We start from the raw sequence: 15,635 nt of genomic DNA, 5'->3' as shown, positions 1-15,635 counted from the left end.
TGCAGCTGAACACCTCTGCTCCCGCTTTTGATGGTGTATAGTCGGGCTTTCGAGGCTTTTCTTCAACGGTGTTTACAAATTATGGTTGGAAATTCAGACCTTGCAGCCGAACACCTCCGTTCCCTCTTTTGATCATACATTGTCGGGCATTCGCACCTTGTCTTACCCGCGTTTTACAAACCATGGTCGGACTTTCACACCTTCTTGTAGCCGAACAACTCCGCTCCCGCTATTGATTGTGTAGAGTCGGGTATTTTAACCTTTTCTTACCCGCTTTTTACCAATTATGGTCGGACATTCACACCGTCTTACAGCGGAACACCTCCGCTCCCAATTTTGATGGTGTATGTTCGAGCATTCGAACTTTTTCTTACCCACTTTTTACAAGCTATGGTTGGACATTCAAACCTTCTTGTAGCAGAACACATCCACTTCTTCTTTTGATGATGTATGGTTGGGCATTCGCACCTTTTCTTACCCATTTTTCAGGAATTATGGGTGGAAATTCACACCTACTTGCAGTCGAACAGCTCTGCTCCCACTTTTGATTATGTTTGGTTGGATATTCGAACCTTTTCTTAACTGCTTTTTACAAACTTTGGTCGGACGTTCACACCTTCTTGCAGCCGAACACCTCCGCTTCCGCTTATGATGGTATATATTTGGGCATTCGAACCTTTTCTTACCCGCTTTTTACCAACTATGGTCGGACATTCGCACCATCTTACAGCGGAACACCTCCGCTCCCTCTTTTGATGGTGTATTTTCGGGCATTCGCACCTTTTCTTACCCGCTTTTTACAAACTATGGTTGGACATTCAAACCTTCTTGTAGCCGAAAACCTCCACTCCCTCTTTTGTTCATACATTGTCGGGCATTCGCACCTTTTCTTACCCGCTTTTTACAAACTATGCTCGGACATTCAAACCTTCTTGTAGCCAAACACATCCACTCCTGCTTTTGTTGATGTATGGTTGGGCATTCGAACCTACTTGTTGCCCGCTTTTCATTAATTATGGGTGGACATTCAGACCTACTTGCAGCCGAACACCTCGGCTTCCGCTTTTGATGGTGTATATTTTTGCATTCGAACCTTTTCTTACCCGCTTTTTACAAACCATGGTCGGACTTTCACACCTTCTTTTAGCCGAACAACTCCGCTCCCGCTATTGATTGTGTAGAGTCGGGTATTTTAACCTTTTCTTACCCGCTTTTTACCAACTATGGTTGGACATTCACACCTTCTTACAGCGGAACACCTCCGCTCCCTCTTTTGATGGTGTATGTTCGGGCATTCGAACCTTTTCTTACCCGCTTTTTACAAACTATGCTCGGACATTCACACCTTCTTGCAGCGAAACACCTCCGCTCCCTCTTTTGATTGTGTATGTTCGGGCATTCAAACCTTTTCTTACCCGCCTTTTACAAACTATGGTCGGACATTCAAACCTTCTTGTGGCCGAACACATCCACTTCTGCTTTTGATGGTGTATAGTCGGGCTTTCGAGGCTTTTCTTCAACGGTGTTTACAAATTATGGTTGGAAATTCAGACCTTGCAGCCGAACACCTCCGCTCCCTCTTTTGATCATACATTGTCGGACATTCGCACCTTGTCTTACCCGCGTTTTACAAACCATGGTCGGACATTCACAGCTTCCTCTCCACCATACTTGTATGGTGGGATATTCACACCCACTTGCATCCGAAGACCTCCGCCCCCACTTTTGTTGATATTTAGTCGGTCGTTCACACCTTACCCGTTTTCTTGCCGCCAAACACCTCTGATCTCGCTTTTGATGATGTAAGATTGGGCATTCAGACCTTGCTTTTGCTGCTTTTCACCAACTATAGACGGACATTCACACCTTCTTGCAGCCGAACACTTCCGCTCCACCTTTTAGGTTTCTATCACACCTTTTTTTTCACCGCATTTTATAGATTATGGTTGGAAATTCTCAACCACTCATCCGAAGACCTCTCCTCCCGCTTTTGTTAATATATTTGAACTTTAGTCAGACATTCACACCTACTTGCAGCCGAACACCACCTCTCTAGCTTTTGATGATGTATGGTCCGGCATTCTTACCGTTTCTAACACATTTTTCAGCAATTATGGTAGGACATTCACACCTTCTTGCAGCTGAACACCTCCTCTCCCACTTATGATCATGTGCAGATTGATTTTCGAAAATTTTCTTTCATGTTTTCTAGCAATTAATGATGGACATTTAGACCTTCTTGCAGCTGAACACCTCCGCTCCCGCTTTTGATCATACATTGTCAGGCATTCGAACCTTGTCTTACAAACTTTAGTCAAACATTCACACCTTTTTGCAGCCGAACACAGTTTTTTTCAGCCGAACTTGGGCATTCGAACCTTTTCATACCCACTTTTTACCAACTATGGTCGGACAATCAAACCTTCTTGTAGCCGAACACATCCAGTCCTGCTTTTGATGATGTATGTTCAGGCATTCGAACCTTTTCTTACCAGCTTTTTACAAACTATGCTCGGACATTCAAACCTTCTTGTAGCCGAACACATCCACTCCTGCTTTTGATGATGTATGGTTGGGCATTCGAACCTACTTGTTGCCCGCTTTTCATTAATTATGGGTGGACATTCACACCTTGTCGCAGCCAAACACCTCCGCTCCCTGTTTTGATCATGTATGGTTGGACATTCGCACCTTTTCTCACCCGCTTTTTGCAAACTATGGTCGGCCATTCACAGCTTCCTCTCCACCATACTTCTATGGTGGGATATTCACACCCACTTGCATCCGAAGACCTCCGCCCCCACTTTTGTTGATATTTAGTCGGTCATTCGCACCTTACCCACTTTTGGCAAACTATGGCCTTCTTGCAGCCAAAAACCTCTGATCTCGCTTTTGATGATGTAAGGTTGGGCATTCAGACCTTGCTTCACCTGCTTTTCACCAAATATAGTCGGACATTCACACCTTCTTGCAGCCGAACACTTCCGCTCCACCTTTTAGTTTTCTATGGGGCATTCACACCTTTTTTTTCACCGCATTTTATAAAAACACCACAGGAACACCGTATTGAGGCTTTGTTCTGACCGCTCATTCGGTGTCGCGTTTCTTTCAAGCAATTCTCCTGGTTAGCCCGCACTCGGCTCGCTCCCAGAGCCGTGTTAAAGTCTACTTCGCATTCACTCTCTTTTCTCAGCAGACTAAAAGAAAGTTTCATCTTGGGCTCCCTGAAACTTCCATCCTGCACCGCTGTTTGCTTTTTCACAAGAGCAGAGGAGAGCGCACCGTTCCCAGGGGCACTACAGTACCGGGTCGATGCTTGGAGTGAACGGAGCAAGCTCCTTTTTCAACTCCTATTGATACAAATCCATTTAATATGTAGTCCTCGCATAGAGGACACATCAGACATTAAACTGATAAGAACAGATACTACACTTGATCTTAGCCAAAAGGCCGAGAAGCGATAACTGTCCACTGGTTCACGTCCGAGGGCCCTTCCTGGCACAATGCGCACTTGTAGCGGTGTTCTTTTTATGGCCATATTGTCACTTTGCACCTCGGCCCACCCGCTGCACTGAGCACTCTTCAGCCCTTTTAAATGGTATAACTTTACACTACCGCACGCTCCAGCGAGCACCATTCAAGCAACAACTTTGCACTCCAGCTTCGAACATTGGCACAGTCGCAACAAGTAAGGCGACTCTACTCAGAGAAGTCACTCTGCACAGTAACAAGATTTCTTTTGCACAGACAGAAAGGGCTTCATCCGCAAAGGTAAAGCCTGCCAAAAATAGAAACAACTCATTAGTGCTGCTCAACGTTGTACTTTGCAGTAAAAGAAAGAGCAAATCTAAAGATTCAGGAATCCGAGAATAAGCTTACTTCCATGAGTTCTTCACGATTTCGGATTTTTCTATAAAATGAATTCCTTCACTCAAACTAAATTAAAACTGCTAAACCGCTAATCTGTTACATGCAAGGCAGATGTCAAATTCACCGAAATAGGATCTAAGGGTATTTGGCCAATCGAGCTGTAGCAGCTTCGGTAAAAGAGTATAAGTTGAAGAGTTTGTGAATAAAGGTGTGCGCACACATAGTGAGTTGTAGGAAAATAGGCAGGGAGCAATGCCGGCTGGGGTATAGGTTCTTGTATGTTGTCTGACTGTTTGATTTGAATGTGTTGTGTAAGTGTCCTGTTGAATGTTACATGTTTGGGCTTTGACACGCTTCACTGTGGTTGTTAACTGTGTGGTGTGTCCTGAAATGTTATATGTTTGGGCTGTGTGACATGCTTAATGCTTTTCAGTAGCAACCCACTTATTCATATATAGCAACTGACAACATAAGAAGTCCGGACATACTTTGATAGTAGTTGTAGAAGTATCCTTATTGATAATAGATAAACTAATTCATAGTGATAGAACAGTAGATGAACAGGTGCCTGCACATGTCTCATGAAAATAAAATGGGTGTATGATTGCTGACGGCAGAGCAATACTGCCAAACTTATGAGTTCTTGTGGCAAACTTGATTCAGTGTCTTGACGTGTATACGCTGTTTCGCTGACTTGTCACAAGAAACAAAGTGTGTTTGATAAGATCCGACCATTTTATTACGGGAGGATCAGTATGTATGGATTCTGATGTGACTGATAAACTCATTCGTATCTTAAGCATAATCTAATAGGTGAGACAACGCCCTGGCACACAATCAAAAAAAAAAAAGAGAGAGCGGTTTTGTGTCCCCACAGTCCATAATGTAGAAAAGAGAGAAAAAAGCCTTTCTGATTTGTTGTGTGTGCTCACAGTGCAGAGTGTAGAGAAAAGAGAGAAAAGAAAGCCGTTTTGGTGTCACGGGTGTTGTGACTTACACACACACATTTCTGAATTGAGAAAGGAAATTATTTTAGAGGAAGCACTAGAGTTTAGATCCCACATTTGTTGATAGGCATTCATTTAATTTTTCTTTTAATCAGTTTTAAAGTGAATACTAACTGAGAAATGAAAAAGGTGAAGAGTTTAGAAGCTTGGTTCAAGAGCAAAACTTGGTTTATGATCAGCTGAGTCTCTAAACAGAACAGCAAATGGCTTCATCGAACATTTAAAAAAGATTCAGATTGTTAGAATATCCAGAATTTATAGGAATGGTGGTGATTACTCTTATTTTCTAGAATGGAAATAACTGCACCATGTCTGTTTTATGAATTTAAGGGGCTAAAAAGTTTTGTTCTCGTTTTTCTATGATTAACCGAATGTATGTGAGAGTCCAAACAGACAGAAGGGTTACGGCCGAGCGCTGGACCTTCCAAAAAAGATGAGACAGGCTGGACCCGTGCCATACTAGTTAAGGCCTGCCTGTGGATAACAGGTTCTTTAAACTCTCACACACACAAACTCACACACGTTCGCACACATACACCCATACACACACACATTCTTGAACTTGCTGCAAGATTAAACCTTTGCATTAACTGACTCCAGCAACTCTGAGTCTCATTGAGAGACTTTTCTCAACAATTGGGTCCTCAAACCAGATCTCAACGTTTTTTCCGCTGTCCAGGGTCGGAGCTGAAACCGTGCACAGTACTCCTAATGAAAGACCCCCTGCTGAATTGCGGTAATTAGGGGCCAGTGTCCACTGAAAGGGGGAAAAAGGGACGAGATCGTACTTTTGAATCAATGGCCAGAAGCCATTGGCAGTGCAGGCATCAACAATAATGGTGTTATTTCACCCATTAACACTTAAGGTACCTCATGCAGTGGCTGTGATATGGTTACTTAACAAAATATCTTTACCAGACATCTCTCCTACATAACAGTTCTTCTTTCACAGCCACACCTTGTTGTCGAGAGATGTGCTACACTTAATCCATCCACACTGCTACCTACCCCACAGATGGAAAGCCAGAAATAACCATCAGTGTTTTACCCAGGCCAGACTTAACTGATATACGTTATGAAAATGCAGAAATAACTATATTTATTCAACAGATCAAGGAAAAAAACCCTGATGGCACAAATGCTACAGGATTTGCAGTAGTAACAGAAACTGAAGTTTTCTTAAAACAACCACTACCAAAAAATTACTCTGTTCAAGCAGTCGAATTGGTAGCTTTAACTGAAGCTTGTAAATTAAATAACAAAAAGGTTGTTAACGTTTACACTGACAGTCAGTATGCCTTCTCAACTGTACATGTGTTAACACAGCATTGGAAAAACAGGTATGTTGACATCCACAGCTAAATGTATAAACTACAAATATTTTAGCATTATTAGATGTTATTCAATTGCCATCTACAATAGACTCGTATGAATGACCGGAAGGAAAACCATACTGCCAAAGAATTTGTTTAAATATGCTGCAGTATTGAGCCACGGACCATGTCATGTCTCAACGGGAGGGATGGAAGCAATAATGAACCAGGTTTTTACAGCATATGGTTTTACTAATTATTAAAAACATTTTTTTAGAATAAATAAATGAATAAAGTTTTGTCTAGCAGGTCAAATATGTGCAAAATACATTCCACAGGGCAATCTAAGACCAAAACGAAGATAATTCCCTAAGCCAGTGTATCTTTTTCAACATATTTGTTTGGATTTCATTATTTCATTATTTTGTAGATTTCATTGAACTAAATTAATGTTAAGGGAAAAGATTCTGCTCAGTGACAACAGAGGTTTTTACCAAATGGTCTGAAATATTTCCATGTGCACAAGCAGATGCACTCTCAGTAGCAAAATCACACGTAAAATAACTCATTTCTAGATTTGAAATTCCTGAAAAGATCTTCAGTGATAATTTGACACACTTTGTAAACAATGTCATCTCACTGATGGCAAAGAACTTAAAATAGACCTTAGAAACCACTGTGATATAGAAGGTTTCGCTAACACATTGGAATTGTTTTACTATTTACATATGCATGTGCAGTGAAGAATTGCTTGCTGCTGATAAATGCAAAGAAGAACAGCTTACACATAAATGCTCACATATAGGCTGCTGAATGCAATGAAGACCTGCTTATCCAGTAAAGTTCAATGTCAATGTGTAATATTCAATTAGGATTTGCAAAACAGTGAAGTTAAACAATGAATGGGTCCATAGTCGGTATGAGAAGACTACAGGAATATTTACCTGGGTGTACGTTCAAACAGAGATGAGAAAATTGCGATAAATTATTGTTTGTTTGTTTGTTAGTATGTATATGAATGTTATGTGTATAAACTGTGTTGAGTTGTAGTTACTCAGTAGTGTCTCAGTGAAACAACCGACGGGGGAAGCCTTGCGGTGACAACAAAAGCAGTGTTTTACTGATCAGTCAAGTTGCTCCAGTGTACTCCATACAAACTGGTTGGCTACTGAAGGGATAGAAAATGGGGAATACTTGTTTTAAAGCAAACAAGGAATTAGATGGGAAAAATACATGTTTTAACGGGACCCAGACAATATTAAATACTCAGACAGATGGGAGAAGAAGTGTAGTTTTGTAGGAAATCACAAAATTATTACATAAAATGAGTGAAATCAATTGAAGAATGCCTTTCTGAAGAGCTGTTTACCACAGATGAGCAGCTTTGCGACCAAGCACATTGTAGATCGCTTTACTGCCAAAATGATCTAGTTTAATGGATTGGTTTAGACATGCATAACAGCATTTTAAGAACAAAGAGAGAAACAAAAAGGGACAACGCTTCATGGTGGAAGGTGATGTATAAATAACTGTGTATATGATGAAGGAGAGACCATTTGAGCAGCACAGCCATTTCGCAGCACAGGGACAGCAGTCCAAGTTAAAGGATCTCCCATGTGGTATCACCTGTCACACTGTGTCAAGGCATCAAAAGAAGAAAAAATCACCAAACTCAAGGACAAAGAGACGAAGACTCCGGTGAACGAAGAGAGAGGACTTACAAACCAGAAATACAAAAGGATGCTCGATATCAAGATCCAGAAGAAGAGGCTAACAATGCCACGAACACTTACGATGCTGGGAATGATGCCAGCAATGAACAGAGAAGAAGATTCAGTGTCATCAATCTGCAACACGTGCCTCTAATGAGGGGGTGAATATAGAATCCTCAACGATTACAACGTCTCTGGGAACTGTGACAACAACAAGGTTTAAACCATTTTGATATATATTGTAACCTATTGGCTAAGGAATAGTGCTGAAAATGAGGTAAATCTAATCCACCACTGTCCTTGGTCTTCTGTAGGGTTTTTAAACTAATACGTGGTGGTTTGTTTTTCCACAGAAATTTGGAGATGCATGAATCTAGTGACTTAAACCAAGTAGCAGATGGTTTTATGGGGATCATTGAGAACAAATAGTTAACTTTTGGTAGTATCATCATTTTAATGGTTGTAACTCTCCCCATAAGTGATATAGGTAAGGACTTCCAACGAGAGAGATCGTCCTCTACTCTCTTTACTAATTGCACATAATCCATCTGTACTTATCAGTTTAATATGTGATATGTCTATGCAAGGACTACATATTAAATGGATTTTTATCAATAGGAGTTGAAAAAGGAGCTTGCTCCGTTCACTCCAAGCATCGACCCGGTGCTGCAGTGCCGCTGGGAACGGTGCGCTCTCCTCTGCTCTTGTGAAAAAGCTAACAGCGGTGCAGGATGGAACTTTCTTTTAGTCTGCTGAGAAAAGAGAGTGAATGCGAAGTAGACTTTAACACGGCTCTGGGAGCGAGCCGAGTGCGGGCTAACCAGGAGAAATGCTTGAAAGAAACGCGACACCGAATGAGCGGTCAGAACAAAGCCTCAATACGGTGTTCCTGTGGTGTTTTTATAAAATGCGGTGAAAATAAAGGTGTGAATGCCCCATAGAAAACTAAAAGGTGGAGCGGAAGTGTTCGGCTGCAAGAAGGTGTGAATGTCCGACTATATTTGGTGAAAAGCAGGTGAAGCAAGGTCTGAATGCCCAACCTTACATCATCAAAAGCGAGATCAGAGGTTTTTGGCTGCAAGAAGGCCATAGTTTGCCAAAAGCGGGTAAGGTGCGAATGACCGACTAAATATCAACAAAAGTGGGGGCGGAGGTCTTCGGATGCAAGTGGGTGTGAATATCCCACCATACAAGTATGGTGGAGAGGAAGCTGTGAATGGCCGACCATAGTTTGCAAAAAGCGGGTGAGAAAAGGTGCGAATGTCCAACCATACATGATCGAAACAGGGTGTTTGGCTGCGACAAGGTGTGAATGTCCACCCATAATTAATGAAAAGCGGGCAACAAGTAGGTTCGAATGCCATACCATACATCATCAAAAGCAGGAGTGGATGTGTTCGGCTACAAGAAGGTTTGAATGTCCGAGCATAGTTTGTAAAAAGCGGGTAAGAAAAGGTTCGAATGCCCGAACATACACCATCAAAAGAGGGAGCGGAGGTGTTCCGCTGTAAGACGGTGTGAATGTCCGACCATAGTTGGTAAAAAGTGGGTATGAAAAGGTGCGAATGCCCAAATTCGGCTGCAAAAAACTGTGTTCGGCTGCAAAAAGGTGTGAATGTTCGACTAAAGTTTGTAAAAAGCGGGTAAGACAAGTGGCGAATGCCTGACAATGTATGATCAAAAGCGGGAGCGGAGGTGTTCAGCTGCAAGAAGGTCTAAATGTCCATAATTAATTGCTAGAAAACATGAAAGAAAATTTTCGAAAATCAATCCGCACATGATCATAAGTGGGAGAGGAGGTGTTCAGCTGCAAGAAGGTGTGAATATCCTACCATAATTGCTGAAAAATGTGTTAGAAACGGTAAGAATCCCGGACCATACCTCATCAAAAGCTAGAGAGGTGGTGTTCGGCTACAAGTAGGTGTGAATGTCTGACTAAAGTTCAAATATATTAACAAAAGCGGGAGGAGAGGTCTTCGGATGAGTGGTTGAGAATTTCCAACCATAATCTATAAAATGCGGTGAAAAAAAAGGTGTGATAGAAACCTAAAAGGTGGAGCGGAAGTGTTCGGCTGCAAGAAGGTGTGAATGTCCATCTATAGTTGGTGAAAAGCAGGAAAAGCAAGGTCTGAATGCCCAATCTTACATCATCAAAAGCGAGATCAGAGGTGTTTGGCGGCAAGAAAACGGGTAAGGTGTGAATGACCGACTAAATATCAACAAAAGTGGGGGCGGAGATCTTCGGATGCAAGTGGGTGTGAATATCCCACCATACAAGTATGGTGGAGAGGAAGCTGTGAATGGCCGACGATAGTTTGCAAAAAGCGGGTGAGAAAAGGTGCGAATGTCCAACCATACATGATCAAAACAGGGAGCGGAGGTGTTTGGCTGTGACAAGGTGTGAATGTCCACCCATAATTAATGAAAAGCGGGCAACAAGTAGGTTCGAATGCCCAACCATACATCAACAAAAGCAGGAGTGGATGTGTTTGGCTACAAGAAGGTTTGAATGTCCGAGCATAGTTTGTAAAAAGCGGGTAAGAAAAGGTGCGAATTTCCGACAAAGTATGATCAAAAGAGGGAGTGGAGGTTTTCGGCTACAAGGTTTGAATGTACGACCATAGTTTGTAAAAAGCGGGTAAGAAAAGGTGCGAATGCCCGAACATACACCATCAAAAGAGGGAGCGGAGGTGTTACACTGCAAGACGGTGTGAATGTCCGACCATAGTTGGTAAAAAGTGGGTAAGAAAAGGTTCGAATGCCCGAATATATACCATCAAAAGCGGAAGCGGAGGTGTTCGGCTGCAAGAAGGTGTGAACGTCCGACCAAAGTTTGTAAAAAGCAGTTAAGAAAAGGTTCGAATATCCAACCAAACATAATCAAAAGTGGGTACAGAGCTGTTCGACTGCAAGTAGGTGTGAATATCCACCCATAATTCCTGAAAAATGGGTAAGAAAAGGTGCGAATGCCCAACCATACATCATCAAAAAAAGAAGTGGATGTGTTCTGCTACAAGAAGGTTTGAATGTCCGACCATAGTTTGTAAAAAGTGGGTAAGAAAAAGTTCGAATGCCCGAACATACACCATCAAAAGAGGGAGCGGAGGTGTTTCGCTGTAAGATGCTGCGAATGTCCGACCATAGTTGGTAAAAAGCGGGTAAGAAAAGGTTAAAAAACCGGACTGTACACAATCAATAGCGGGAGCGGAGTTGTTCGGCTACTAAAAGGTGTGAAAGTCCGACCATGGTTTGTAAAAAGCGGGTAAGACAAGGTGCGAATGCCCGACAATGTATGATCAAAAGAGGGAGCGGAGTGTTTCGGCTGCAAGGTCTGAATTTCCAACCATAATTTGTAAACACCGTTGAAGAAAAGGCTCGAAAGCCCGACTATACACCATCAAAAGCGGGAGCGGAGGTGTTCAGCTGCAAGAAGGTCTGAATGTCCACCAATAATTACTGAAAAATGGGTAAGAAAAGGTGTGAATGCCCAACTATACATCATCACAAGCAGAAGTGGATGTGTTCGGCCACAAGAAGGTTTGAATGTCCGACCATAGTTTGTAAAAGGCGGGTAAGAAAAGGTTCGAATGCCCGAACATACACAATCAAAAGAGGGAGCGGAGGTGTTTCACTGCAAGAAGGTGTGAATGTCCGAGCATAGTTTGTAAAAAGTGGGTAAGAAAAGGTTCGAATGCCAGAACATACACCATCAAAAGAGGGAGCGGAGGTGTTCCGCTGTAAGAAGGTGTGAATGTCCGACCATAGTTGGTAAAAAGCGGGTAAGAAAAGGCTAAAATACCCAACTCTACACAATCAATAGCGGGAGCGGAGTTGTTCGGCTAAAAGAAGGTATGAAAGTCCGACCATGGTTTGTAAAAAGCGGGTAAGAAAAGGTTCGAATGCCAAAATATACACCATCAAAAGCGGAAGCCGAGGTGTTCGGCTGCAAGTAGGTGTGAATGTCAGATCATAATTTGTAAAAAGCTGATGAGAAAGGTGTGAATGACCAACAATAATTGCTGAAAAATGTGTTAGAAAAGGTAAGAATGCCGGACCATTCATCATCAAAAGCGGGAGAAGAGGTGTTCGGCTGCAAGAAGCTGTGAATGTCCAGCCATAATAACTCAAAAACGGGTAAGAAAAGGTAGTATTACCAGACCATAAATGATCAAAACAGGGAGCGGAGGTGTTCCGCTGTAAGAAGGTGTGAATGTCCCACCATAATTGGTAAAAAGCGGGTAAGAAAAGGTTAAAATACCCGACTGTACACAATCAATAGCGGGAGCGGAGTTGTTTGGCTACTAAAAGGTGTGAAAGTCCGACCATGGTTTGTAAAAAGCGGGTAAGAAAAGTTGCGAATGCCGGACAATGTATGATCAAAAGAGGGAACGGAGGTTTTCGGCTGCAAGAAGGTCTAAATGTCCAACCATAATTTGTAAAAACCGGGGAAGAAAAGGCTCGGAAGCCCGACTATACACCATCAAAAGCGGGAGCGGAGGTGTTCAGCTGCAAGAAGGTCTGAATGTCCATCAATAATTGCTAGAAAACATGAAAAAAAATGTTCGAATATCCAACCGCACATGATCATAAGTGGGAGAGGAGGTGTTCAGCTGCAAGAAGGTGTGAATGTCCACCCATAATTCCTCAAAAATGGGTAAAAAAAAAAGGTGCGAATGCCCAACCATACATCATCAAAAGCAGGACTGGATGTGTTCGGCTACAAGAAGGTTTGAATGTCCGAGCATAGTTTGTAAAAAGCGGGTAAGAAAAGGTTCGAATGCCCGAACCTACACCATCAAAAGAGGGAGCGGAGGTGTTCCGCCATAAGAAGGTGTGAATGTCCGACCGTAGTTGGTAAAAAGCGGGTAAGAAAAGGTTAAAATACCCGACTGTACACAATCAATAGCGGGAAGGGATGTGTTCGGCTACAAGAAAGTGTGAAAGTCCGACCATGTTTTGTAAAAAGTGGTTAAGAAAAGGTGCGAATGCCCGACAATGTATGATCAAAAGAGGGAGCGGAGGTTTTCGGCTGCAAGAAGGTCTGAATGTCCAACCATAATTTGTAAAAACCGGGGAAGAAAAGGCTCGAAAGCCCGACTATACACCATCAAAAGCGGGAGCAGAGGTGTTCAGCTGCAAGAAGGTCTCAATGTCCATCAATAATTGCTAGAAAACATGAAAGAAAATTTTCGAATATCAAACCGCACATGATCATATGCGGGAGAGGAGGTGTTCAGCTGCAAGATGGTGTGAATGTCCACCCATAATTCCTGAAAAATGGGTAAAAAAAGGTGCGAATGCCCAACCATACAACATCAAAAGCATGTGTGAATGTCAGATCATAATTTGCAAAAACCTGATGAGAAATGGTGAGAATGCCCGACTATACACCATCAAATGCGGGAGCGGAGGTGTTCGGCTGTGAGTAGGTGTGAATGTCCGACCATACTTGCTGAAAAATACGACAAAGCAGTTTTCACTTGGTTTGAGTGAAGGAATTCATTTTATATCAAAATCCGAATTTGTGTAGAACTCGTGGAAATAAGTTTATTCTCGGATTCCTAAAGGTTTAGTGTTGTTCTTTGGTATACTGCAAAGTAATACTTTCTATTTTGTTGAAACCGATTCAGACATGGATAAATATGAAGGACAAAGCAGTTTTAACTTGGTTTGAGTGAAGGAATTCATTTTATATCAAAATCCAAAATTGTGTAGAACTGGTGAAAAGAAGCTTATTCTCGGATTCCTAAAGGTTTAGTGTTGTTCTTTGGTATACTGCAAAGTAATACTTTCTATTTTGTTGAAACCCATTCAGACATGGATAAATATGAAGGACAAAGCAGTTTTAACTTGGTTTGAGTGAAGGAATTCATTTTATATCAAAATCCAAAATTGTGTAGAACTGGTGAAAAGAAGCTTATTCTCGGATTCCTAAAGGTTTAGTGTTGTTCTTTGGTATACTGCAAAGTAATACTTTCTTTTTTGTTGAAACCTATTCAGACATGGATAAATATTAAGGACAAAGCAGTTTTAACTTGGTTTGAGTGAAGGAATTCATTTTATATCAAAATCCGAAATTGTGTAGAACTGGTGATAAGAAGCTTATTTTCGGATTCCTAAAGGTTTAGTGTTGTTCTTTGGTATACTGCAAAGTAATACTTTCTTTTTTGTTGAAACCTATTCAGACATGGATAAATATGAAGGACAAAAGCAGTTTTAACTTGGTTTGAGTGAACGAATTCATTTTATATCAAAATCCGAAATTGTGTAGAACTCGTCAATCGACGCTTATTCTCGGATTCCTGAAAAGGTTTAGAGTTGTTCTTTCCTATCCTGCAAAGTACAACGTTCTTTTTTGTTTAAAGCTATTATGACATGGATAAATATGAAGGACAAAGCAGTTTTAACTTAATCGGTTTCAACAAAATAGAAAGTATTACTTTGCAGTATACCAAAGAACAACACTAAACCTTTAGGAATCCGAGAATAAACTTATTTCCACGAGTTCTACACAATTTCGGATTTTGATATAAAATGAATTCCTTCACTCAAACCAAGTTAAAACTGCTTTTTCCTTGATATTTATCCATGTCTGAATCGGTTTCAACAAAATAAAAAGTATTACTTTGCAGTATACCAAAGAACAACACTAAACCTTTAGGAATCCGAGAATAAACTTATTTCCACGAGTTCTACACAATTTCGGATTTCTATATAAAATGAAATCCTTCACTCAAACCAAGTGAAAACTGCTTTGTCATATTTTTCAGCAAGTATGGTCGGACATTCACACCTACTCACAGCCGAACACCTCCGCTCCCGCATTTGATGGTGTATAGTCGGGCATTCTCACCATTTCTCATCAGGTTTTTGCAAATTATGATCTGACATTCACACCTGCTTTTGATGATGTATGGTCAGGAATTATGGGTGGACATTCACACCTTCTTGCAGCTAAACACCTCCGCTCCCACTTATGATCATGTGCGGTTTGATATTCGAAAATTTTCTTTCATGTTTTCTAGCAATTATTGATGGACATTCAGACCTTCTTGCAGCTGAACCCCTCTGCTCCCGCTTTTGATGGTGTATAGTCGGGCTTTCGAACCTTTTCTTACCCGGTTTTTACAAATTATGGTTGGACATTCAGACCTTCTTTTAGCCGAAAACCTCCGCTCCCTCATTTGATCATACATTGTCGGGCATTCGCACCTTTTCTTACCCGCTATTTACAAAACATGGTCGGACTTTCACACCTTCTTGTAGCCGAACACATTCGCTCCCGCTATTGATTGTGTACAGTCGGGTATTTTAACCTTTTCTTACCCGCTTTTTACAAACTATGGTCGGACATTCAAACCTTCTTGTAGCCGAACACATCCAGTTCTGCTTTTGAGGATGTATGGTCGGACTTTCACACCTTTTAGTAGCCAAACAACTCCGCTCCCGCTATTGATTGTGTACTTTCGGGTATTTTAACCTTTTCTTTCCCGCTTTTTACCAATTATGTTCGGACATTCACACCTTCTTACAGCGGAACACCTCCGCTCCCTGTTTTGATCATTTATGGTCTGGCAATACTACCTTTTCTTAACCGTTTTTGAGTAATTATGGCTGGACATTCACAGCTTCTTGCATCCGAACACCTCTTCTCTGCTTTTGATGATGAATAGTCCGGCATTCTTACCTTTTCTAACACTTTTTTCAGTAATTATTGTCGGTCATTCACACCT

General features: G+C 41.5%; 1 non-coding gene and 1 pseudogene across 1 annotated transcript; one reads left to right on the top strand and one right to left on the bottom strand.

The window, feature by feature from the left end:
- Window positions 1-3,271: 3,271 nt before the first annotated feature.
- Window positions 3,272-3,462, bottom strand: LOC140287624 (U2 spliceosomal RNA). The gene has a single exon (XR_011911758.1). It is a non-coding gene; the product is annotated as a U2 spliceosomal RNA (small nuclear RNA).
- Window positions 3,463-8,422: 4,960 nt separating this feature from the next.
- On the top strand, window positions 8,423-8,599 carry LOC140287623 (U2 spliceosomal RNA; annotated as a pseudogene).
- The last annotated feature ends 7,036 nt before the right edge of the window (window positions 8,600-15,635 follow it).

The sequence above is a fragment of the Leuresthes tenuis genome, unplaced genomic scaffold, assembly GCF_036924035.1.
Source record: "Leuresthes tenuis unplaced genomic scaffold, fLeuTen1.0.hap1 SCAF_158, whole genome shotgun sequence".
NCBI classification, from domain to species: Eukaryota; Metazoa; Chordata; class Actinopteri; order Atheriniformes; family Atherinopsidae; genus Leuresthes; species Leuresthes tenuis.
Note: the sequence above shows the minus strand (reverse complement) of the source record. Positions and strands in the feature narration are given on the sequence as shown.